The 22,808-nt window shown below is 46.1% G+C and overlaps 1 long non-coding RNA gene across 2 annotated transcripts; it reads right to left on the minus strand.

The window, feature by feature from the left end:
* Positions 1-144: 144 nt before the first annotated feature.
* LOC134473200 (uncharacterized) lies at positions 145-18,419 on the minus strand. Of its 2 annotated transcripts, none has more exons than XR_010043320.1 (3): positions 17,666-18,419; positions 12,079-12,247; positions 145-2,015 (listed from the first exon to the last, which is right to left on the minus strand). It is a non-coding gene; the product is annotated as an uncharacterized LOC134473200 (long non-coding RNA). The 2 variants fall into 2 exon arrangements; XR_010043321.1 differs by lacking the exon at positions 145-2,015 and adding an exon at positions 7,389-8,367.
* Between the last annotated feature and the right edge of the window lie 4,389 nt (positions 18,420-22,808).

Below are 22,808 nucleotides of genomic sequence, written 5' to 3' on the forward strand. Positions count from 1 at the left end.
TCCCTCCTGATGTTTCCTTGTCAACCATCCTCCCTGCCTCCCTTCTCTTTCTCTTTTCTCTTTTCTTTTTTTAAATTTTATTTTAAAGGGGGTAAAATTTATTTTGAAGAGGAATAAAATAATTTTACTTTAAAGAGGGTAAAAATACAGATTTTAAAACAAGACAACCAGAGATCTTCACTATCTAACATATTGTCTTTTGTTTTCTTCCAAACAGATGTCCATATCTTCATGTACAGTGAATTCATACAAAACAACATAGTATAAAACTAATCCAAACAAGATGATGAAGGCATTTTAGGTCTTCAAGACCAGACAATAGGGAAGTCAACAATGGCTGTCATAGTGTCTCTCATTCTCTTCAAAATAGCTGTCTATACCTTCACATATGTTGAAATTAAACGAAGCAAAACAGACTGAAATCACTCTGAACAAAGAATAATAATATTGCTGGATTACACATCATGACGCTACAATGGCATCAGAACTGGGTACCATAGTGTCTCTTTTTCTTCAAGGTAGTTGTACATTTCATCATCATTATATAATCAATTATCATAAACTGTTTAGAAGTTCTATGCATGCATGAGTCTCTACATGTATATCTATCCTTTCTATATTAGAAGTAAAAACAAAACAAAAGCAAGACAAACCAAAACAAATTCCTATAAAAACATGAAATGAAAAAGTCATATAAAACCACAATACAAGGTCTACAATAATTACTATGATGTCTCTTGTTGTCTTCAATAGAATTGTCTATATCATCAGGCATAGTATAATTGAACATAGCAGTACATAACAATAAAAACAAAATATTGGAGACATTTTAAGGCTTCAAAAGCAGGTAATAGTCAAAACAGAGTGGGTATCCTAGTGACTCTTGTCATCTTCAGTATAACTGCCTATACTCTCAGATTTGATACTATTAATCACAACAGATTCAAATAAAATCAGTTAATACAAAACAGCAATCTAACAAGCCAGATTCAAATAAGATCAGTCATAATAAGACAGTGTAAGTTATACAGGGCTTCAGATTAAATTAATAGGAAATTAAGGATGGTTGCCATAATATATCCTGATATTTTCAGGATTAACTGTCTGTGCCCTCAAATCTAGTACAAGTAGACAAACTGGAACAGAATATAATCCATCTAAACAGAGCGGTGATAATGTGGATTTTAAATCCTGATACACTATTATCAGAGGCATATCCTCTGCCTTCCTTTTTTAGACAGTTCCTCCTCTTTCACTTTCACAGGGTATATTGTACATTTTAGGCCCCACTAATTTCTTTAGTTTTTAGATTCGGGGGGCAACCCACCATCTACCTAAGTGGTTCTGAACTTTTTTACCCCTGAGCTTGATCTTCAGTTGTATTCCTTTACCTACAAAAGCCTCAAGATTTTCCTTAGCTATAGCTAAGTAGCTCTCTATTGCACATAAGTATCCTGTCTTTCCAACCTATCTGCAGGTACTGGTCAAGTTGCCCCTATTTCTCTCTGATTCCCTGTCACATGGAGCATTGTTTTCTCATATTTGACTTTCAACCCATGAACCCTCTTTCAAGTTAATTATATTTCCTATACAGAGCATCTCAATGGACCCTACCTCCTGATCTACTCTGCCTGTGTTTCTTTTGTCGTGTATCGAGGACATCTATGTTAGAGATTATAGCCAACCTTCTCTGCCTCATTTCTGCTATGCTATTTTTCTGCCATTGGTTGTCTACTTTTCTCCTTCATTCCACTATCTGCCCTGTTCATTGAGGCCTCTCTGCCACTGTTCCTGAAATCCTGGTTTTTTTCTTTCACTCCAAAATGTCCTTCAGTATTTTTTGAGGGTTGAATTGGTGGTCATGAACTCCCTCAGTTCCTCTTTGTCATGGAAACATCTTATTTCTCCATTAATTTTGAGAGACAGTTTTTCAGGGTACACCAATCTGGGTTGGAGGTTATTTTCTTTCAGGGCTTGGTTCCACTCCAACCTCTTCTTTTTTTTTCCATTACATTCTTTTTTTTATTTAAGGAGGAAAAAAAAGCAGAGAAAGGGTACAAGTTATACAGATTTACAGAAAAAAATAAACAGTAGGAAATCACTAGTTAATGGATTACATATTGTCATCTTAGAAATAATTGTTCAAGTCACAAAATTAAAGCTTGTGAAGTGGACATTCCAACAGTGAGATTGCAAACAGTTCTGTTCAATGATCCAATAAAACTCAGTGATATCATTTTCTATCTTATACACTTAAACACACATGCAATTATATCATTTAGAGCACTTTCTTTTCCTCTCTTTTGTACAATGACAATTACACATTTTGGATTTTGTTACTCCCACAGTTCTTATTACTTTTTTGGAAGGGAGTAGAACCAAATGTGACATAATAGAACAGAGTCAATCAAATCAAAAGGGTGGACATAATAGATAATGTAAAAGCATAATACAAGGTGATCAATAATGGTTACCATAATGCCTCCCGCTATCTCTAATAGAATTGCCTATATCATCAGTTATAATAAAATTGAACAAAACAGTAAAGAACAAAACCAACAAAACCAAAACATTAGAGACATTGTAGGTCTTCAAAAGTAGATAAAAGTCATCGAGAATGGGCGTCATAATGAATCTCACTATCTTCACAGCTGTTGTCTAAACTTTCGAACCTGGTACTATCAAGCAAAGCAGAATAGGGGGACATCAGTCAAAAACAAGATGGTGAGAGTAATACAGGGCTTTAAATCAAGATAATGGAAAGTTAAAGTGGGTTGCTATAATATATCCTGCTATTTTTATTTATTTTTCCCTTAATTAAAAGGATAAAAATAAAAAAGTAAATAATGGAGTGGAGATTGAGATAAAAGAGGGCATAACAGCAAAATAGCGCAGATCAAAACATAACCATTTAAGCAGAATAGTGTTTCACCACAAGGTAATCCTGACATAAAAGTAGTTACCATATTGTCTCTTTCCTTGAAATCCTTGAGTACAACTTCGTATATTGTAGCATTAAATATATCAAAACAATGTAAAACCATTTAAGAGAATGACAGCATTACAGGGTATTTAGAATCGACTAACAAAATGAACAATGGTTTCTGTATAATCTCCTTGTCTTTAAAAGTTTTTGCTTATACTATCGTACATAATAAAATCCAATAAGATACAACCTGTTTAGACCAATGGAGACAGAAGAACAAAAGTTTTATGAGACTTCAAAACAAGATGATACTAAATCAGTATTACCTATTAAGACATCATTTTCTCCAAAATAGCTGTTCCTATCATCCAATCTTCTCTGCCTCATTTCTGTTGAGCTCTTTTTCTGTCATTAGTTGTCAGTTTGTCTTCTTCATTTTGTTCTCTGCTCCATTCATTGTGGCCTCCCCGCCACTATTTCTGGATTCTTTGTATTTTTCTTTTTTAGAATATCCTGAAATACTCTCTGTAGAGTTGAATTGGTGGTTGCAAATTCCCCCAGTTCCTCTTTATCCTGGAAGCACCTTGTTTTTCCATCAATTTCCAGGGACAGTTGTGCAGGATATCTCAATCTTGGCTGGAGATTATTATCTTTCAAAGCTTGAATTATTTCCCCCCACGCTCTTCGTGATTTGATGGTTTGTGCAGAGAAATCTGCTGTAATTCTTATGGGTGCTCCCTTGTAAGTGGTCTGTTTCTTGTCTCTGACAGCTTTTAATATTCTGTTCTTGTATTGAATTTCTGGAATTTTTATTATTATATGCCTGGGTGTTGCTCTGTTTGGGTTGTAGGTGGCTGGGGTCCTGTATGCCTCATACATCTGAGTATCTTTCCAATCTCTTCTTGATTTGATGGTTTGTGTCAGAAGTCTGTCATGATTTTGATGGATTTTCCTTTATAGGTGATCTGTTTCTTTTCTCTGATGGCTTTTAGTATTCTGTTCTCACGTTGAATTTCTGGGATCTTGATTATTATATGTCTGGGTGTAGTTCTGTTATGTTGTAGGTGGCTGGAGTTCTATATGCCTCATACATATGAATATCATTTCCTTTTCCTATGCTTGGGAAGTTTTCCTTAATTATTTCTGTGAATAGCCTTTGTATTTCCTTTGTGTTTGCCCCTGATTCTTCACTCACATTTTTTGTTCTTAAGTTATAGATCCTCTTGTCATCTTCTACTGTTACTGCCTGTTTCCTTGTTATTTTTAAGAGATCTTTCCCTTCACAATCACATATTGCAAACTCATCTTCAAGTTTTGTTAATCTATCTCTAGTTTCTTTCAGGCAATATTGCCAGCTCTCAATGGAGTTTTTAATTTCCTCATAATCTCTTTGAACCTGTTTCATGTGTTCTAGGGTTTTTTAATATTCTTCATCAAACATTTCTCTCCTTTTTGTGTACCTCCATTCTTCCTTCTGTGTCTTCTTGAGAGGTGCATAACATTTCTTTTACTAATCTTATATCTTGCTTTACTTGTATTAATATTTCAGTTTTGAGTTCATCTATAATGTCAGAGATATTTTTTTATGTCAACTGATGCCATTTCTGATACTATATGTTTGCTGCCCTCAATCTCTTCTGTAGTTACCTCTCCTGAACTGATATTCCCTAAGTTGGGGACTGAAGACTTTTTAAAATTTCTTTCTCTTGTCATGTTTTTGGTTTCTTCCATACAGGTGTATGGTGGAGGTTCCAGCACCTTTCCTTATTGGTTATGGTTCTTCTGAAGCACACGGGCTAGGGATTTCTGCACTCTCCAGTCTGTTGTTGGTCACTGAGGTGCAAGTAGGATTGGTATGGGCTGGCCCCTCCCCTCTGAGCCAGTCAACCATCAGGGGCCTTCACCACATTAGTGTGTGCCGCACAGCCGGAACCAGTTCGGGACAACTTCAGGGACAATTTCATCCCTGGCTATTGGGTCCTGGGTTGGGACATGACCCAGCCCAAGCAGATCCCACCAATCTGCTATGGGCAAGGAGCAACCAACTGAAGTCATTGCTGTTCCTGTATTGGTCCATCCTGCCCAGTACCAATATGTCATGCAGTCAGTCACCCCTTTGCCGTAGGAAGGTCAAATTCTGAGCACACACCTTGGGTTAGTGCAGGTCTCTATGCCAGCCCTGCTCTCTGTTGGGCTTGCCAACCCCCGACTTCAGCACGACTATGGACCTGGCGGTAAGAACACCACAACCTCGGATCCAACCAGCTCCAGCGAGAGCACCCTGACCGCGGGTCTGACCAGCTCTGAGGGGAGCACCACAACTGCGGGTTTGACCAGCTCCTCTCCCTTTAGTTTCTTCCTGGGTTGAGAGGATCCATCTTCCTCCATCTGGTCTTCTCCAGGATTTTTATTCTGGCATCTGATTTGTTTCTCTCAGAGGGGTTCCCTGTTTTACTGCTTACTAATCTGCCATCTTTAGTTCCTCCTCTTCTTTCTTTCTCTCTCTTTCCTTCTTCCTTTCCCTCTCCCTCTTCCTCTCCTTCTTCCCTTCTTTTTGTATGGTCCTGGAGGTTGAACCTGGGAATGACTGAACACATCGTGAACCATTTTTAATTCTTTTTTTTATTTTGAAACAAATTCTCACTATCCAGGTTATCCCTGGATATCCTTATCCAGGTTAGCTTCACACTTAGAATCCTCCCACCTCAGCCTCCTGAGTAGCTGGGATTACAAACGTGAGCCACAGTACCAGCCTGACATCTCATTTTTGGGAGGGCAGAGTGAAAGAAGACCAAAGCGAATGTGTTACTGAGCCTTTTGCCCATTGACAAAATAGCCGAGAAAGTCAATCCGAGGGAGGAAGAGTTGTTTCAATGCACAGTCAGCTAGCTGGCTCTGCTGTTTTTTGGCCTGGCAAAAGGCATCTGGACAGGAAGTGGGGGGTAAAAGAGGAAAGCTGCTCCACCAAGGCAGCCAGAGGCAAGAGCTGGAGGGCCAGGGGCAGGGGCAGGGCTGCCATGGTCACGGCCTGTGATCCTCTCCCAGAACACCTTGGATTAAGATCTCATCAATGGATGAAGCCCCAGGACCCTTTCAAAGCACCTAGAAGTGTGTTCTACTCAGCTCCCTGGCGTTTCTCAATCCCATCAAGTTCACGTCAAGTTGGACCTTGGAAATCACTCAATTTGCTCCCTGCCTTCAACAGCAATGGCAGAATCCCAGAGCACCAAACCAGACAATCCCAATGAGCCACACTGTGCCCTGCCTCAGTGCTGCTGGAGCTAGGGTGCGGGGAGGCCGTGTCACCCCTGCAGCAGCTGCACAGGATGTCCAGGTGACTTGGAGACCCAGAACTGTGCCCCCATGGCTGGGACCTTTGGCTGCTTTCTAGTAGCTTTGTTGGAGGAGATTTGGCCAAGGGCTGCATTTATTCTGGCAAATGTTTTCTTGAAGGGAACTCAAAACATGTGTTTCAGTAAACAAATTCCACCTTGGATACTTGACAGTAGGCGCAGCCTCCAAAGGAAACATTTGGATGGATGAGTCTGTTGTATTTGGAAAGAAACAAAAGCTTTGACCTCTAAGGGTTATACAGCAGCCCCTCCATTGCCAGGACCAAGCAGATTTGCAGGACTTTCCAGCCTGCAGGAGCACAGAGAAAGCAGGACAGGAGGACAGCTCGCCTCAGGGCTGCTTTGGCCCATGGAACCCCAGTCTCTCTGGCTGGGAAGGCAGTGGCTCCAGACTCCTGCAGCTCCCCGGGGAACAAGAGATGGAGGCAGGTGTCTGCCCAGCTTGTTCTACCACCTTGAAGAGCTGTCCCAGGTCCTCAGCCCTTGTACCAAGTGACCCAGTCCTCCTAGGCCAGAGGTCAGAAGCCAGACCAGCAGAGAAAGCCTCTGTCCCAGGAACCAGGAAATGGGACAGAGACCCTGGCGAGGCAAGGTGGATACAGGATGTCCTAATGTTTCAGGGTGAGCACTGGAGTCCTCATCAGACCCCCGCTGGACTCAGGCTTCACAAATCTGGAGGGGATAAAGCAGGATGAAACAAGACCAGGATGGGACAGGAAGGGACGGGAGAGACAAGTGGCAGAGATGGGACTCCTTAATGTACCCTAAACCTCTGTGGGCAAGAGCTCACATTCATTTATTAGATAGAACAGATTTGTAAAGCAAATTTCCAAGGTTGTTGGACAATAATGCTCTAGTAAATTTAACTGGACCCGAGCTTTCTCAGATGCAAAGCCTGCTGATGCCTCATAAAGAACAGCCGGGAAGGCCGCGTCCACCACAGGCCCAGCACATCAGGGCTCTGTGTCCAGGGATTCAGCCAACAGCCAGCCAGAAAGAATTCTGAAGAAAAACTGTGCCCAAACATGTGCAGACTATTTTTCCTGACAGTCTCCCTGGGCACTACGTACATAGCCCATGCGCTGCATTAGATATTGTACGGGGTCCAGCGATGTCAGAGCACACAGCGAGCTGCATGGGCCCTGTGCTCTCTTACAGAAGGGACCCAAGCAGCCCTGGGTATTGGAATTGGCCGGGGTTCTGGAGGAGCAGCTCTGCATGGTTTCAGTCATTCAGTCACATTTTAACTTGAGTTAAAATAACTGCCAGGGCCCAGTGCTGAGCAGCGCCCGAACAGGAAAGATCTAGAGGATCATCAAAACCGTGAGAATTCAGCAGAAAATTGCCAGCCCTTGAAATCACTCTACCCAGCAACCTTCCGAATTATGTACATTTCAAGTGATGAATGTTATCTCCATCTCTATTTTTAGCTTTCCAATCCTACATTAACACTCGAAGGAAGGAAGAAAGCCTCTGGGCTGCGATGGAATCTATTTATTATGTGTGAACTGCTCACCCGGCACCTCCAGGACAAAAGCTGTATGGTAGAAGGTAACTACGAATACAGGTTTGAATTGGTACTTCTTCTAGTAAAGTACTTAACACTCTATAATTGGAACATTCCTCAAGGTCTGCAAATTAAATCCTTAACACTGAGTCTCTTTTTTTAGGCATGAAGCTGTTGAAAAGGGCTGAAGATATAGGTTTTCCTGGACATCCAGACTTACAACCACCAGCAGAGTAAGTGTGGAGGTGGAGCTTGGTGTTTTATAGAGTGCATCCTGTTTGCGGTCCTGTTTCCAAATGACCTGATGACCTTCTGATATCTGGATGAGTAAGGCAGCTGGAGAGCTCCTTTACCAGGACCCACGTGCCCCCTGCTGAACTTGCCAGGCTCTGACCCAGATAAGCTGCTTTCAGGAGTCAGCAGTGGAAGGGAAGGGTCAAGATTCCATGCAAGGAAAACAGCAGTTAGGAAGTCAACTGAGAAGCAAATGGAGCTGAAGAGGGGTCCTGTCACTCACCAAAGGACTCTAGGACGGGGCTCAGGAAGAGGAGAGGTCCGCCCTGGTCAGTTGGTACCATCACCTTGGGGAGCAACAAAACCACTCATCTCAGCCAGGAAGTAAAACAGAGAGAAAGAGACCAACACTCCCCATCCCCTGAATCACCCCAAGACTCCCCATGGGTCCCCAGCTCCTCAAGCCCTCCCCCAATATAATGCCACCCTAGGCACCGAGCTAAACATAGGGGCCTTGGGGATACCTAAGATTCGAACTACACCAGGGAGTCACACGGATTGGGTCAGAGAAATGAGCACCTGGTGCTAAGGGGCAGCGCTGCTGGTAGGGGAGGGGGTGACCTTCACCCCACAATCGAGGCTGTTTCTGCAGCGGAACCAAGTGGGCTGCACTCAGGAGCACGAGAAGAGCAAAGCACAGGTGTTTCCACGGCTCCCTCCCTGCATCCTGTCCCAGCCACAGCCCACACCCGCCCAGCTGTCCCCGCCCCAGGAGTGCAACACAGATCCCTAAACCCACAAAAGCCCCAGCTCCAGGTTTGTTTTCCAGCCCAGGCTCTGCCAGTGGCCAAGGGCAACATTCACCTCTTTTGGAGCCTCAGTTTCCTCTTTCCTAAAACAAGGATGGTTGTGATGTCAGCCTCACAGGTGCCAAAGTGACATAGGAGGAGGAAGGCACCCTTCAGTGCCATGGAAAGTGAGCTATGATACGAATTCATGAGAAACTGAGCCCCCACCTTCCCAAAATTTCAGTGGTCGGCACTGCCCTTCTGTAGGAGCCTGCCTAAGACCCGAGGATAAGGAGGGTCACTAGAGCCCCTCTGGGGAGGAAGGCACCTGGGGCCTCTGTCCAGGTTGCAAATTTGGGAGGAGACTTTGAGGGCTCCAAGAGCAAGGAGACCAATGTCAGCCTCCCCCTGCCCCACCATCCGATGCTTTTATCTCAAAAAAAAAAAAAAAAAAAAAAAAAAAAAGTAACGCTCTTCCAGCTTCAGTCTCCAGGCAACCATGTTCCACTGAGTCCCGCACTCTGACAGCTCTCTGATGTGTGAGTCATATTTACGGTGTTTGCAGGAGCTTCAAGCAGAGGAACACAGCTCAGAGCCAAGGTGAAAGAGACCAGAGAGGGGGTCTCTTACTCTTCAGTAGTCTGGGGATATTTGTGAACCCCCCTCCCTCCTCTTGGCCTTTTGTAACGGTCTCACTATGCTGCCTAGGCTGGCCTTCACCTTTTGAATCTAAGCAAGCCTCCTGCCTCAGCTTCCTAAGTAGCCAGGTCTATGGATGTGCACCACTGATGTGATTTTGCCATGGACATTTTCTAAGAATAATGTTCCTATGTGCATTAAAAATAAATACATAGCTGAGTGCGGGGCATGCCTGTAATCCTAGTGCTCAGTAGGCTGAAGCAGGAGGATTGCTGTGAGTTTGAGGCCACTCTAGGGTACATATTGAGTTCAGGGCAGCCTGAATTACAGAGCAAGACCCAGTCTCAAAAAGCAAAACAACAACAACAACAAAAGCATAGCATTACAAAGGACAACCCAGAAGCTATGCAAGCCCACTGATTTAGGGGCTTTTAAAGAGGTGTCATCAGATAGGTATGATCAAGTATTAACTCAATGTTATCTGAAGGTGCCACGCTTCTCCCTTGGCAGGATTTGATCTTTGTGGTAACCAGCTCCCACCCCATCCTGAAGAAATCTAAGTTTGCTAACAGTTGCTTCATTAGTACAAAAGATGCTTCTATCACTTATGAAATGCCAAAGGATCTAAGGACTCTGTGCCAGAATCTAGGAATGAAAACCAAGTATGTGATTCTTATTACAGCATAATATCATAGCTTCCATTAATACTAGATTTTACTTATCTGAAAAATGGCTTTATTTTCTCCTATTCATTAAACACTGTTTTCATTTTAAAAAAAAACAATTATAAAGGAAACAAATCAGATCAAATAGCTGTACAATTGATGATTAACACCTTCAATACCAAGACTAAGCAGCACATCTAACAGCTATTAATATGGAGGATGATAGGAGGGGAACTCAAGTTCTCCATGAGGCTACATCTGTACCTGTTATGGCTGTGTTTAGAGGGCCCCCAGAGTCTCATACAGTCATAGGTGAGGCTTTTCAGAGGTGGCTGGACCTGGGGTATGTGCTGCTGGGATCAAGGCTGTGAGGCTGGGACTGATTTGTGGTGCACTGCCAGGGTTAAGGGTTGAGTGTCACCTGCCTAAAGATGGATAGATACCCTGGGTAAAAGATAAGGGAAAGGAAGAGGGTCATTGCTTATCACTTGTTTCTGTTTAATTCCTCACTACTTTGCTGCCTTTTATGCCTGCCATGGACTGTTTCTCCTCTGCAATGTCACCCTGCCTTGGACCCAGCCGATTATGGACTGAAACCTCCACAAACTGTGACTGTCAAGTATTTTGTCTCAGCAATGAGAAAAGTAACTAAGACAATCTTAAGAGTCTACAGATGGTCTGCCAGGCACAGTGGCAAAAGCCTGTATTCCTGACTACTTGGGATGCTGAGACAGGAGGATCACTTAGGAGTTCAAGAGCTCAAGACCAGGCTGAGCAAGATAGAGGCCCTGTCTCAAAAACACCATCAGTCCTTCAGAACAAACACTCAGGATTGCATCTTGTGGGCTGGGGTTCCCTCCCAGCATGACCCAGGACCAATCACTTGGTATTTATGTCAGGGATACTAACAGGGCCTTGGTGGGCCTTCAATGTGAGGGTGTCCTGGTGAGAGGGACACAGAAGGAGGACCCAGACAATTGGGTTTTCAGGGGTGGCAGCCAGATCACTCTGCTGCACTAGGGACACACACTACACAGTGTCCCTCAGAGCCACTAGCTCCCTCGGGGCTGAGGCCTTTTCACCCACCTCACCCCACCTGTCATGGTTTATGTGGGTAGCCCCCAAGCCTCATGCATTTGCATTGTGCATTTGTGATTGGTTCATTGTCTAGCACTTGCATTGATGACATCAGTGCTACACCCACCTAGGAGTAAAGCCAGTATACAATGTAATAGCAAGAAGAAGGTGTGTCACACTCTCTTGCTTACTCTTTGCAGCCGCCATGAACTGCAGCCCCGCCATGCCACCCCGCCTTGGAGCCAACTGAGTATGGGCTGAAACCTTCAAAAACTGTAATAAATAAACCTTTCCTTTCCCAACTTTGGGCAGCAGGTATTTTGTCTCAGCAATGAGTAAAAAGTAACAGACACCACCCCTTCTTGCTGAGCCCATCTCTCAGCCCCACACTCAGAGCCTTCCCCACATCTGGGGCCTGAAGTATTTTCTGCTCATTTCATGTATGTCATTTGTCTCTAAATGCCTCAAGAATAGGAAAGCTTTTTTTCCCCTTTCTTCACTTTGAGCCAGGATCTCACTGTGTGGTTCAGCCTCATCTAGCACTCACTGTGTAGCCTCAAATCTGTGCCAAACTCTCCTGCCTCAGCCTCCCAAGTGCTGAGATTACCCAAGTGCACCACCACACCAGCTTTTTTGTCTTTATAGATACGCGTGTTCGGGGACTCAAACCCAAGGCCCTGTGCATTCTAAGCATGCCCCCCACCACTGAGGCGCAGCCGTCCTCTGCTCCCCTATATTTCACCCTGAGGAAATTCTTATTCCACGAGGTCTCTTGGGGAAAGAGCCTGAGCTGATGGGCAGTGAGGCACTGTCTCCCTACAGGGCTGCTCGGTGACAGGTGTCATGGCATCCTTATTCAACACAGGGTAACCCCAGGGCACACAGTCACCTGGTCAGCGAGTGCCTCTGGCCACTGGCTTGGCTGGGCCACTGCCTGGGAGATTCTGGGTGCACAGTCCAGCCCTTCGTGCTTGTCCCATTGTGCTTAGTGAGAATCCTGGTATCCATCTCGGGTAATGCCTGGTCCTCTACAGGTGTTTGGTTTCCCGGTATTGCAACTGTAGGAAAATAAAATCACACATAGGTCAGACAATTGATGCTGGGTAAGTCTAAGCACCTCAGAGGCTCGGTGCAAATCTGTTCATCAGCACAGACTTTGTTCGTGGCTTGGCATGCACGTGCGAGTAAACAGTGGATCAGCAGATGATAGAGGGTCCATGAGATTCTGATGGAGCTAAAAGGTTCCTGCCACCTGCCAAAGTCTCAGCTGTCACCAAATGACCGGGCAACACATGGCTCACATGTTCATGGCGATGCCAGCATACCTACTGCACAGCCCGTTGTGTCAAGCACAGCGCACACATGATTATTGGTAATAATAAGAAGCAGCTGTGTCCAGGTGTGGTGGCACACCCCTGCAATCCCAGCATTTGAGAGGCTGAGGCAGGAGGATCGTCGAGAGTTCAAGGCCAGCCTGGGCTACATAGTGAGACTCTGCTTGAAAAAAAGCAATAACAAACAAGCAACTGTGTTACTGGCTTATTTCCTATCCTAGACTTTTCTCGTTATTTTTAGAGTACACTACTTCTTACCAAACTGTAACAGCCTGCTGTGGCATGCAGCAGAGCCTCACACACCTGAGTTCACACCATCTCCTGACTTCACAGGAGGCTGTGTCACATGACTGACCTATGTGGCCCAGGTCTGGTAGTTACATTCCAGTCTCCAAATGACAAGAAGGTTGTCTAATACCACGCTTCTCAGAACACATCCGTCATCAAGTGTGCATGACAGTATCACACAACCAAGCAGAGCAGTCTCGGTGTTTGCCAGAGAAACAGAGCCAACAGGGCAGGGGTCTGGGTACCAGTGATGTAGACACAGCTAAGGTAATGTACAGCTATGGACAAGCTAAGTACTGTGGCACAGAGAACCCTAGCACTCTTGGGGGCTGAGGCAGGAGGATCACAAATTCAAACCCTAACCTGGCCAATTTAGCAACTGAGTGCAAGCCTGTCTCAAAATCTAAAAAGTGAATACATTAAAAGGGCAGAGGGTGTTGCTCAGGAGGAAGGCCTTGGGTTAACTCTCCAGTCCCACCAAAAAAAAAGAAAAATAGACACCCAAAGAGATCTGTTCTAAGCAATCAGCTCACACAGCTGTGGAGGCTGAGGCCCAGGGTCTGCAGGTGCAAAGCCGGACACCCAGGAGAGCTGACAGCGCAGTTCAGGCCAGAGCCAGAAGGGCTGGCAGTTTAGTTTAAATCAAAAGGCAGAGAAAAAAGCCCTCCGTGCCCCTGTCCTCAGGCATTCGGTCAGCAGGAATCCTCTGTTCCCTCCTGAGGGCTTTCTGGGCCTTCCACTGACACTCACCCCAGGCTGGCCATGGGCTATGGATGCCAACACCCCTCTCTCTCACAGACACTCAGATTAACCCAGCACAACGGCCTGTGCACCACATGGTATGGCCCAGTCGACACATAAAATTACCCATGGTGCAATGCTGCACTCCAATTCTAGAAAGTACTAAAACAAGCTAAAAAAAAAAAAAAAATTCTGGTACCACAAAATCCAGGAAGGTCTCCATCTAGGTATGGAGAAAACTTACCGAGCGAGATGCTTGGGATTTACGCCTTTTCCAAGGGTGCTGGAAATTCACCATATTGTGCATGTTTTACATGAACATTTGATGTATTTCCCAGGGAGCCGTGCGAGTGGGTGCTTGGCCTGTTAGAAACATCTGCTGAAATGTCTTGAAGATAATACTCCTATAAATTCCTTCCAAGAAACTCATGCATTCTTGGCTGGTCCCCTTGGGCTTCTCAGAATTCCTGGATAGGAAATCAGATCATATGGCTTCTGTCTGGCTTCAGGAACTCAGGCCCGCTGCGGCTGAAGGGTCCCTTCTGGGGACCCTGCTGCCACGCCTGAGCACAGGAGTCCGGCCTCCAGCAGACTGCAGACAAAGGTGATGTCACCCAACAGCCTTGCAGGTGAGATTCCCTCCACTACTGGGACTCTTTTCCTGGTCTGTTTCTAAATGTTGTGTTTTGAGATTTCCAAGAGAAAATAATGTAGACCTGTTCCACATCTGATACAGTGGGGGAGCCGCAGCCCAGAGGTCTTTGGATAATTTTCAACACGTCCTGGCCAAAGGAATTTTTTTTTCCTTTTAATTCTTCCAAGTGCCATCTTTGAGACTCAAATCCAAAGACACCCTGGGAAAGAGAAACTGACCAGCTAGGGTAACTAAGGCAGAGAGCCAAGCTCCAGGATTTGGGCTCCAAATTAAGTTTGGCTGGAATGGAATCATTTAAATTTTTCAAACACAGCCCAGCCTTTCATTTGATGGGATATTGATGTAGGCTTTCCCATGCTGGAAAGAGACTGACCTAGTAGTTTGGGACTCCAGCTCAGCCACCTCCTCGCTAAGTAACCTCTGGGTGTCATCTAACTATTTTTGAGGCTGCTTCCTCCAACTTGTAGGGTGGATTTCGAGTGCAGGAGTGCATGCAACGTGTGTGGAAGCCACCGAGTTCATCAGATGAACATGACACGTTCACCATCACCACGGCCATCGTTAACTTCACTCGACCCTGCGTGAGGTCAGTGTATCTAGCTAAGACAGTCAAGGTGGTTGACCTAAGAGAGAGCATGCATTCCTTTATCCTTCAGGAAATTTATCACTTTACATTCACTAAGAAGCACAAGTCAAATTTCGATAAGATTCAAACCATTAATGGGGCTTTTTTTCAAGACAGTGATTAATACCAACAATGCATTGTAGAAACAGGATTCTTAATAAGAATAATGTTCTATATTTATATAGTTCTAAAAGGTTTGCAAAGGGCTTTCACATATATTATTTTCATCCTTGTAATAACCTTGTGCTAGGTACAGCTTTTATTATTGTCCCTATTTTTTTATTTTATTTGAAAGAGGAAAAAAGTAAAAACCAAAAAAGTTGGTAAACAGACTAATAGGAGAGTAACAATAATTAGCACATTTCATGTTGTTATCTTCATAGTTGTTATTCAGAGCACAAGATATAGATATGAAATATGGTTCCAATATTAGCACAAACCTTTCTTTTCAGTGAACTAAGTGAAACCAACTGTGTAACTATCTTAACTATTCTGTATGTGTGTGTAAAAAAACTATATATATATTCTTTTCCTTTTCCCTTCCTTCCTGTCCCCCCCCCATCACAGTTTCTCTTTTCTTTTGAATAGTTTCTTTCCTATTCATAATACCTAGTGTACAATTTGGATCTTATTTACTAGCTCAGTTTCTCACACTAGTGAAACAATATGATATTTATACATATGGGTCTGATTTATTTCACTTATGAGTATGGCCTCAAATTGTATCCATTTACCTATAAAAGTCTCAAGGTTATCCTTCTTTAAGACTGGGTAGTACTCCATTGTATAAAACTACATCTTTTTTTTTTTTTATTCATTCCTCAGTTGATAAGCATTTGGGTTGTTTCCAAAATTTAGCAATTACAAGTTCTGCTGGTATAAACATGGGTGCACATATATCATTGTGCTATGATGTGTTTAATTCTTCTGGAAAGATATCCAAGGGAGAATGGCTGGGCCAAATGGGACTTCTAATCCTAGGTTTTTAAGAAACCTTCACACTGATTTCCACAGTGGTTGCACTGAGCTAAACTCCCACCAACAGTGGAAAAGGGATCCTTCTTTCCCAAAGCCCCTCCAGTATTTGTTATTGGTGGATTTCTTGATGATATCATTCTTTTTGGAGTGAGATGGAATCTCAGTGTTGTTTTAACTCACATCTCTCAAATGATCAATGATGTTGAATATTTTTTTCACATATTTATTTGCCATTTGTATTTCTTCATCTTAAAAGTGTACATTCATCTCAGCTGCCCATTTTTGGATTGGAGCTTTGAAATGGGGGATCTGATTTTTTTCAGCTCCTTATATGTTCTAGATAGAAGTCCTTTGTCTGAGGGACCACTGGTCAAGTTTTTCCCCACTCTATGGGCTGTCTTTTCACCCTGCTGATTTCTTTTGTGGTGCAAAGGCTCTCTAATAAGGTCAGACCCCATTTGCTGATTCCTTGTAGTCTGGGTTTTGTTCATGAGCTCTCTGCCTACATTCGTCTTCAACATTTATGCCCACTTTCTCTTCCAGTAAATTTAGTGTTTCTATCTTAATACTGAGAGCTTTGATTCATTTTGACGTTCATGAAGATTAGAATATTTATGATTAGGTAAAGTTAAGTCTTCAAACAATGAGATAAAGCCAGCTAAGACCCTCATCCCGGAACTCTGGGAGGCTGAGGCAAGAGTATTACAGGTCCAGCCATTTAGTGACTCAGAAGACCTTGTCTCAACACAAAAATTATAAATAATGGATGAGGATATAGCTTAGTGCAAAGGCCCTGAGTTCAATTTCCAGTACTCCAAAGTACTAGAAAATTTAAATTTACTTTGAAGTAAATTTGATGCTTTCATTACATTTGGTTGATCTTTCTGGTGGCCTGAAAACAATGGTGGGGAGGTAGTCTATTATGTTTTGATGAACTGTGGGATTTTTAGAAAAATATTGAGAAGTACAACTCAAAATAACAAATGGGATTCAAAAACACAGAACCTGCAGTTTAGAGTGACTCCCGACAGTGATGGACCCTGGGCGGTAGGCGTTCACCTCACTTTCCTTTTCCTCCTCCTCCTAGAAAACTTCTTTTCTTTCATGGTAGTTTAGGAAGCACGGCCACAAAGGTCCTGAGGCCTGCAGGGCCGGCTGCAGCTGCCGGCGAAGCGCTTGCAGGGCACACAGCGGGCCTGCGCTCCCTCCCAGCACGGCAGAGAAGTACCCAGGCCCACAAGCCCTTGGAAACGTGACTCCTAAAACAAGCGATGAGGTTTTCTTTTTTGCAAGAGCAGAAAACTTTCTCTTTCTGAAATTATCGTGTCAGATAAACCTGAGTACGCGCTGAAATAAAAAGCATTATGTAATCTTTCTGCTTGGCCTCGCCTCCTTTTAAAGGCCTGTAAACGATTAGTAATACTCCGGGGAGAGCTGTAAGGTGAGTCACAGCCCGTGAATCACGCCAGCACGGCAAAAGGTCTGGTGGGGGAAGCTGAATTATAGTCCTTTTCCCACGTGAAAAGATAACCCCTCCCACAGGGGCTACATGAAAAACATGATTTTTCAGTAATGAACTTTAATTTCTTTATTTCGTCCTAGTTTGGTTATTATAAGGATTTGGTCTAGGATGTCAGGCTTCTTGAAGAATTCTATTATTTAGGGTCTTCTTTCATCTGAGATATAATTCATTCATCTCTCTCTCTCTCTCTCTCTCTCTCTCTCTCTCTCGTACTCATTTGATACTATCTCCACAATGATATTATCTCTTAAGAGCTTTAGAGTTTACAAAGCACTGCCATAAATATCACATTTGAGCAGTATTAAGGTTTAACTGGCCCCTGAAAAGCCTCACCTTTGGACGTGAGCGGATCACGTGCGCTGTATTCTTTGCTGGATTCGTCCACAGGTGCGCTCAGCCGCGGGGGGTGCGGTCAGGTATTTTTGCCCCAGCAATGAGCAAAGTCCTAAGACAAGTATCTTAGCAACTTTATAAAGGGAGAAATAATTTTCATTTCTACGGATTGGAAAACTTAGGCCCAAGAGTGGCTGAGTGACTTCCCAGGGTCTAACAAGTCAAGTACACCAAATCCCACATTCACACCAGCCTGCACTGGAACCCAGGGGTGTGGAGAGAGGGATGGAGGAAGGGATGACAGAGAAAAGGAAGGATGGACTGGGAAATGCTAACAGAACAGAATTTCTTTCCAGTCCAAGCGAGGTCAGAGATTAGGGCGGGGCCAGCAGGCAGAGTAGTGGGTGGGACCTGTCAATCATGAGCACTCAGGACGCATGCGCAGAAAAACAGTTCCCAGACCATGCGCCTGGGGCCAATCAGAAAGCGTTGTCTTCAGTTCTCCAGGCAGCGCGAGACCCAGCTGGTCTGACGTCAGCTAAAGGAAGTAGGAACCCAGAAGACGACACCACAGACCTCGAGGCCCCTGTAATCGCTCCCAGGGGCAGCGCCTACTTTGTTCCTCCCTTGGATAAATGTAAAGCCTCGCTGTCTTTTTCACTTGGTGTGTCTTGTCCAGTTGTTTCTTCAGGACAAGAAATTGGAAAGAATCTCTGGAAAAAGCCCACAGCCCCCAGAAGCTGGCAACACAAGGGCACAGAAACTCGGAGACATCACTGCATCGTGGGCAGCAAAGGTGTGCAGCAAACTCCCCAGCAGAGAGGCGCTGTGGGGCTCAGGTCCCCATGGAGGGCACCAGTGCCAGGAGAGCGCTCCTGAGGACACCACGGACGCTGTGTTCTTCCAGGGAGGGGTGCGGCGAGACCTGCGTGTCTCGTCCCCTGAAGGCTCACACTGCCTTCTGCCACCTCACCTGTCTGTGCCGGAAACACGACACAACTCTCTGCTCCCGCCGGCAAATCTTCAGTGCTAAACAAAGTCCCAAGAGGTCAAGTACAGGGAAGGTGCATGTTCTGACTGTGTCCTTCAGCAGGCCCTGGTCTTCAGACTGGACTTGGCCTCAGGGCTGCAGGCTCCAAAAAATGTGTCGCTGAGCCAATGCCTGTGTGCTTACACGGAAGGATCCAGGAAAGCCAGCCGACTGAGTTTGGAGCTTGCTGTGAAGACAGGCTCCCCTTTCTTCCCGCCACCCTCCCTGCTCTCTTGCCCTCTCACCTGTCCTTCCTGAGAGCCCCTGCAGAGGCCTCCCCCCGGAAGCTGCTGTACAGAGCCCTGTGGTGTGGCCAGCGGCCTGGCTTCCTTTAACCTTGGCCTCCCCACACCAGCAGCCCCGCTGTGCCCACTCTTTATTTCCTGGTGATTGAACCCAGGGCCTGCTGCATGCTCAGCCCCAGTACCCACTCCCGAAGCACTCACATCACACCCTTCAACTGCCCAGCTTAATCCCCCGGAACCCCAGTTCCAACCACCTACACCCCCAGAGGCCTACAGTGCTACAGGGCAGAGCACCGCACCTCCTCCTGTCCTACAGTGCCCTTCCTCCCTGTCCCCTCTACCCCACCACCAGAGATCACATCCTCACCTTGACTGCTTCTTCTCTTTGCCTTTCTCTGGCTCTGAGACCCCAGCTCATGAAGCCCTGCCTGGGTAACACTGACTCCCACCCGCTGTGGCCTGCACCTCGTAGTGGCTAGAAATGAACACCTGTTACCTCTAGGGAGGCTCCCAGACTTCCTACTAAGCTCCTCTCCTCCCCCCCCCCGCCCCCCAGCGATGATTCAGGCCTCCTCTTCTCCCCACCTGCAGCCCCTCTCCCTTTCTTATTTTTATTTTAAAGAAATAAAAAACAATGGTACAAAATTTCAAAATAAAACTGTAGGAAAGTAAGAATACTTCCCACCTCCCCAGGAGCATCCGAATGATTAGAAAAGAAGACCCCCACTTGCCACTTCTCACCTCCGGTCCCCTCGGGTCTCCTGCCTGACCCAGGCGGCTGTCCCGAGGGGCGCCTGGTCACCTACTCAGGGACCCGGCTTCAGCAGTCCCCGTCTACCGCACCCTGCACCTTCCTTCTTACTGTCCGTCCACTCGGTCACGTCAGCTTGTGAACACGCCTTCCCTCCCCCTCTAAAAAGGACAGACAGACTGCCCTTCTGCTTCTTCCTCCGACAACCGTTCTGTTTCTTTTTTAAATTTGTTGTCAGAGATATCGGGAGAGGGCGTAGCAAACTGACATTTGCCGAGCATGTAGGAGGCCCTGGGTCCCATCTGCGGCACTGCAAAAAATAATCAGCAGAAATATTGGTTTGATTGTTGGAAAATATATATATTCATTCTCTGAAGTCAGAACGAGGCTTGGTGATCTTGATATCTATAGGAAAGACATTAAATATACAAGGAGTCAGCACTTGGGAGGCTGATGCAGGAGGATCATTGCAAGTTCAAGACCAGCCTGGGCTACAAAGTGGTTCAAGTCCAGCCTGAACTGCAGAAAGAGACCTTGTCTCAGAAAGTCAAAAAAAGGTACAAAGTGTCACATAGGTACGTTAGTGTGGCAAGAAAATAAGATGACAGGAACTAATTATTCAATGCTAGTAGTGATTAGGGTCACTGCTTCAAAGATTTTCTTGGTACAGTGGAGGACACACGGGCGCGCGGGTCTGGAGCACCGAGTGCAATCCCGCGCCTTGCTGGGCTGCTGACCGCGCTCTCCCCGCTGTCGCCTGTCGCTCCCGGCCTGTGCCCTGGGAGCTGTCGCAGACCGAGCGGCGGGGCCAGCACCGCCGCAAGCTGCACCAAGCTCCGTCGCCGCCCTTCACTTTTCCTCTTGGAGCTGAAGATGAACCTCGCGGTGCTCCCGCGTTTTCTCTGAGAGGAAAGGACTCAGGCGCAGCGCGCACACCGCGGAGAGGAAGCCTCCTCGGAACCGCGAGCCCCCGGGCCTGGGGCGCCACCTGGCTGCTGCAGCTTGGATGCCTGGTGACCCGGCCAGCCGGAGACACTGCTCCTCCACTGCGACCACCCCAGGAGGGGCTGGCAGACCTGTCTGGATTTGCCACGGCCAGGTGTGTGGCCTTGCACTCCCCCAAGGGCCCCGGAGGTCACCAGAGACTCCATGGCCACCTCCTCTTGCTTGACCCACGGAGACACACTGGGTATTCGCGCTGCAAGGCACTGCTTCTCCTGGCTCCCAGGACCCCTCCCCGCCCTGGGCCTCCTCCCTCCTGCCCGCGGGCTCTCTGCTTGGTCCTTCTCCTGCCCTGGTTTCCAGGCGCCAGTGTGCTCCGGGTCCACCTCTGGCCCCTTTCTCCTTCACACCTAGGATCAGATCTGGGCGGCCCTCGGCTAGTCCTGTGGCTTGGGATATGAGTGTCCAGTAGCCCTGTGTGCAGATAATGCCCGTGAGGTGATTCCCCAGATGTTATCTTCATCAAGAAGCTTTCGAGATGGGCCCAGTAGCACATATCTGTAATGCTAGCATTCAGGAGGCTGAGGCAGAAGGGCGTAAACTCAAGGCCAGCCTGGGTTACATGGAGAAAAAGGAACCTTTGCCCTGGGCTCCACACCCACACACCTCGCTGGACAATTCGGGCCCGCTGAAGGTCCGATGCCAGCGCTGTGCGTCCTCCCATCTCCGCTGAGGACAGCAGTGGCCTCCCGCTGCTCAGACCAAAGAGCCACTGCCTCCCGACCCCTTCTCACAGGCCGGGCCTTCCGAGTACCCCAAACCCTACTGCCTTTTACTATGTGAGTCCTGGTTGAGACACAACGTGCACAGCACACACTGATAGTCAGAGTGCTTATTTCCATCTCCTTATCGCTTTGTCTTTAGAGACTTCAAGACCCTCTACTGCTTGGTAAAGTACGTAATAATAATCACAAGGCCCCGGCTGGAGTCCAGCACTGCCTGTGTAAGGATGCAAGTGTGTAAATGCTGCGACACTTATTCTATGTAACACACTATCACTTGTGTCACATGTCACTGCGGACTGTGCTCATGCCGCTTGCTGTGGGGCCTGGAACTTGCTCCTTCTGCGTTCTGCTGCCCAGGCTCCACCCTCCTTGCCCTCTCGCCCAGCCCTCACCAGTGACCACTGTCCTCCCTGTGCGCTGAGTTATTTGTTGTTGTTTGTTTGTTTGTTTGTTTTGAGACAGGGTCTCACCCTGAAGCCCTGGCTGGCTTTGAACTCATAGCAACCTTCCTGCCTCAGCCTCCCACGTGCTGGGATTACAGGTTCCACCGCCATGCCCACACATAGGAAAGAGGATGTGTAGTGGTTGTCTTTTTGTATCTGGCGTATTTTGTGTAACACAAATTCTCCAGTTCTACTCACTCTGCTACAATGACAGGATTCGGTCCTTTTTATGGGTGAATAGTATACCATTGTGTAAACGTACCCCATCTTCCTTACCCGCTCATCTGTCTATGGACATCTCCGTTGATTCCACATGCTGGCTGTTGTGAGGAGCACAGCTGTCCCCAGGGGTGTGCAACTATCTCTCTGGTGTGTGCTGTCATTTCCTTTGGCTGTATATCCAGGACTGGGATAACTGGATCCTATACTAATTCTATTTTTTAATCTGTTGAGAAACCTCTATGCTATTTTCCAGAATGGCTGTGCAAATTTATATTCCCACCAACAATGCATAAGAACTCCCTATTTTCCACACTCGTACTAGCATTTGTTATTTTATTTTATTTTATTCTAATTTTTTAAGCAGCAGCAAAATGTTGCCATTGAGGCTGTGTGTGCTCACAGGCATCCTGAGATCACCCAAGTTTGGCTCCCAAATGTCTCCCCAAAGCCAGTGTGTCAAAGGCTGGGCCCCAGCACCCTAAGATGGTGAGGACTAGTGGGGTCTCGGTGACTTGTCCTTGAAGGTGAGCAGGGGACGCCAGCCCCTGCCTCTTCCTCTTCCCCTTTCCTTGCTGGCAGTGTGTGAGAGACTCTGCCAGAGGCAATGCCATGAAAGCAACAAAGCCCACAGTCAATCCAAAATGGTGACCCCAAACGTTACCATGGGCAGTGGGGTCTGGGATGGGTTCCTGGGTTCTTGTGCCCGTGGACCAACGAGTCAGACC

This window comes from Cavia porcellus, unplaced genomic scaffold (genome assembly GCF_034190915.1).
Source record: "Cavia porcellus strain 051 isolate PalLab524CR breed Dunkin Hartley unplaced genomic scaffold, mCavPor4.1 scaffold_26, whole genome shotgun sequence".
NCBI classification, from domain to species: domain Eukaryota; kingdom Metazoa; phylum Chordata; class Mammalia; order Rodentia; family Caviidae; genus Cavia; species Cavia porcellus.